Here is a 4181-nt window from a genome sequence, read left to right on the forward strand (position 1 = left end):
ACACTTGTTGCTATAGTCCTCCTGCAATTTCCTAAAGTCCTTAATCTTAGCCTCAAGTTGTTCTTTTAATGGTTTCTGGCCTTTCTTAAGGGTGTACTTCTCATATTTAAGGTCCTCGTTCTCTCTTTTTATCGATTCAATTTGCTCACGTAAAAATTTAATAGTGGTTTCACAAGATTTAGAGCATGAAACTTCATTTAGCGGAAAGTTTTTTGGTTCCATTTTTTTAAATTTTCCGAGTTTTCTTAATTGACGTAAATTAAAGGTTTGTAAAGAAAAGCAACCGTAAACGATTATAACCAGGAGAGTTCACGACCGTACACAGAAAATGGTTCATGGTCAGTTCACTGTCAATAACAGTTCATGGTCCAATGAGTTGATCACGGTCAAGCAATGGATCACGGTCCATCAATGATTCACGGTCAATGAGTGGATCACGGTCAGGAGATGAACGCGGTCAAATGGGATGAATGGTTCTCGGTCGTACACCTGGTTCACGGCTGTAATCACTTCAACAGAATGAACCGTAAACACTAAAAACAACAGTTTTCGAGCAAATTATGATCCTTTTAGCCTTGAATACTTGAACAAATGCATATATCCAGCAACCAAACACGAATCAACCACGAAAATGAAGAGAGGAATCCAGCCGTAAACACAAACGTGAGCAAGTTTGACACCGGATTAGCTCTGATACCAATTATAAAGTCCCAAATCCAAGGAACCAAATCAGTGATCAAACAAAGAACAAGCAAAATGAACAAGAATGGAGAAGGAGAAGGAATTAATCAAGCAATGCACACGATTTTATAGCAGGGCCGTAAACCGTCTGGTACACCTTGAAAAACACACACAGCTAACGTCTTACACCATGTCCCTATCCACTGACAGGACTGACAACAATTTATAGGACACGACCAACCGCAAACGGGTTCACGGCCGTGAACATGTTTACAACCGTGAAGACAACTGTGAACAACTAGCCGCAAACAACTAAACACATGACCAAACCCTAATCAAGACCTAGTCAAGATAAATGCCTAGCCCAAACCATCTAAATGTGATGTCAATGTGCAACCGACTTGTAAACTACAACTCACATGTCTTGGTTTCAAGAATATAAGATATTATCGTCTCATGATCACTCGTGATAAAATCCATGAAGTGATTCAAATGAGCGTGGGTTGAATCCAATACTCAAATCTTATTACAGGAGTACTCATGAATACTGCAGCAAACTTGTGCTACGTCTAAACACCTTTAGACAATATACAGACCCATTAATGACAGTCTAGCTTCAATACCTACTTCTAAAGTATAATCGACTGTGGATAGTTTGAATAACCTAGTTATTTGGGAAATCAAAACATGCAAAGTGAAACACAAGAATAATCGAATCCAATATGGTCTCAAAAATTTTGAATATAAATAAAACACCTTTTATTTAATCACCATATAAATTACACATTATTCATCGTATAATGTTTCGATTTATCAACTTTATACTTGAATTAAAACAATTGTTATCCCATGCTCCAAGCATGCACACTATGTTTACCTATGGTCCTTTCTTTGTGAAATAGATCGATTGAATACATCTTCAATGAAACTCATTTCACAACTCCAAATCTTTATCCCCAATGTAAGAATACCAAATTCTTGCCACTATTAGAATGTGTTAGGTTTTAACCTTTATGCAATGATTCGTTTGTAATGTCAATGCACCAAAGCCACAAAGACTTTGATAATGAAATTACAAAGTATTCCTATCAATCTAGAGATTGATAACAAAACACTTCCATGGAAGCGAAGTCTCAAATTCAAAGTAGATTCCTTTAAACATCCTTCTTGCATAAAAGTTTCCAACCTACACATAGATTCTTAATATCCAACTCCCATTATGAAAACATTTCCATATTTTCCATTTGACAACTTATTATTAATAGAATCTTGTCTATTCATAATAATGTCAATATGGTCCATCCATTACAATACTTCTAATTGCCCACAAGCAACCAATCTTTGGCGAAGCTTAGATGGTTCTTAGCAATTGTTTAGCAACCTTAGTCATATCCGGTTCTGGTCCTTTTTCCTTCTTAATTCCCTAGGCATTTGGAAAATTCAGAACACATAAATAATATAACATATGCAATCGATCTTATAACCGAAGCATATGGGATACGATTCATAATGTCTTACATAAATACATAATACTTTACCATTCTCTTGCTATAATATTTCCATATATAGAATTTCCTTATGTCGAATGTTTTCAACATAACATTCATATATGTCCTTGACTAAACTTGATTAAAATCAATCTAAACATTTATAATTGAAATGAAGTATAAGTTCCTCTTCCTTAATTATAGCAAAACAACTTCTCAAACTCTGCAACTTTGCGAATTGAAACTTTTGTTTTCTATAATTAACATTGCTAACTTGCAACACTTACCATAATGATTATGCGCCCACTAGCATAAAAATTATTTCGTTAATAACATAACACTTATGCTCCCACTAGCTTTGACATGTACTCAGAAATAAGTTGGACTTCTAGAAATCAATACTTGTTGATTTTCTTACCAAAGTTCACATTTCTGATACAAGATGCTTCGATAAGACTTTATCTAGGCTTCTCAAACTCATACACCTTTCCTTTGATAGCTCACATGTGTGTCTAAACTATTGTAGAACTTATAGCAATAAGTCTCAAATTCTTAGACTTTTTTCCATTTCTCACAATTCGAACTATGAAGAGGGATGTCGTAATCATAATCGAATTTGAGAGTGCAAATATCACAAATGCTATCTCCATAAAATCTACTTAGTGAAAATGTTTCCTCACAATCATTTTCATGAAGCGGAGAGAAACCTTTGTCACTTAGATTAATGATGTATGTGTTCCTACCCATGTGAATTTGCCATAACCATAATCACAAGACAAGGTTAGTGACAAATCCAAACTCATATGGACTGAACTTGTTCAATCTTAATTTCTTGCCACCTAGCAGGACAAGGGCCTACCATTGCTTCCAGGTTGTTATGCAAACAATTGAAAACTCATAGAACTCACATGCGTAGTCAACTTAACTGGAATGGGCACAAAAACAAGAATATGTCAACATGATAGGTTACAAACCTTAAGTCGTGTGCTAGTGATTAATAACAGGTTTATTCTTGATTAGTTCTTGAAAATTTTCAAGATCTTTAAGACTCCCACTGACCTCTTGATATATACGATTCTATTGTCAGGAAACATTCCTTGACAAACAAATATTCAAGAGTTAGTGCGGATTCTTATCAAGAATAACACTTCACACAATTGGTCTTAGTTGGTCTTTGTCTAAAAACAACACAACTACCAGTTCTAAATGTGTTATAAACCTACTTAAGACATGTCACTCAAGGCACAATCTTGGAGAATAACTCTAAGACTCGATTTTGGAACGAAGTATGACTTACCTTAATTGATTTAACCATTTCAATAATTCCCGATTCTTCTTCTTAGCCATACAAATGCACTAAGGTGTCCTTAGAGGATCAATTGTGATATGGTTTTCATAATCATTAAGATGATCAAAAAACACGATACTAAAGTACTCTCCTTTCCTTTCAGATTGGATAAACTTTTAATCTTTCTACCTGTTGATTCCTTTTATTCGTTCTGCTATACATTGAAACTTTTTCAATGATTCAGAATTATACTTAATCTTGTAAGTATAACCATATTTACTAACTTTAGTTAATCATGACTAATAGTCTTACTGTTCTTTGTGGTGGACCTGACCAGTGCACAACAAGGTGTACTAGATTCCTTAGTCCTTCACTTAACTCACATATACATGTGAACAAGGAATTAGTCTTAATTTCCCAAAGACGAAGGTTCTCATCCATCATACAATACAAGTTGCATGATTCCAAGTTTCTGTCCAATTGAAACTTGGTGATGAGAATCTTTCCTTATTTGGTAAATTTAGACACTACCACAAACGAAAGAATCAAATCCATTTTCAACATTGCTAACAATAGAAACATACAAACATAAATTTTCACAAATGCCATTGCAAGGAAATATAAATAACATAAAATCAAAATTTTATCTTACAATACAATTACAATGCAATTACAAATGAAAACTATGTTCCAAAATATTTCCTTACAATGCAATTACAAATGAA

This window comes from Lactuca virosa, chromosome 4, assembly GCF_052849685.1.
Source record: "Lactuca virosa cultivar CGN04683 chromosome 4, Lactuca_virosa_CGN04683_v6, whole genome shotgun sequence".
Lineage (NCBI taxonomy): Eukaryota > Viridiplantae > Streptophyta > Magnoliopsida > Asterales > Asteraceae > Lactuca > Lactuca virosa.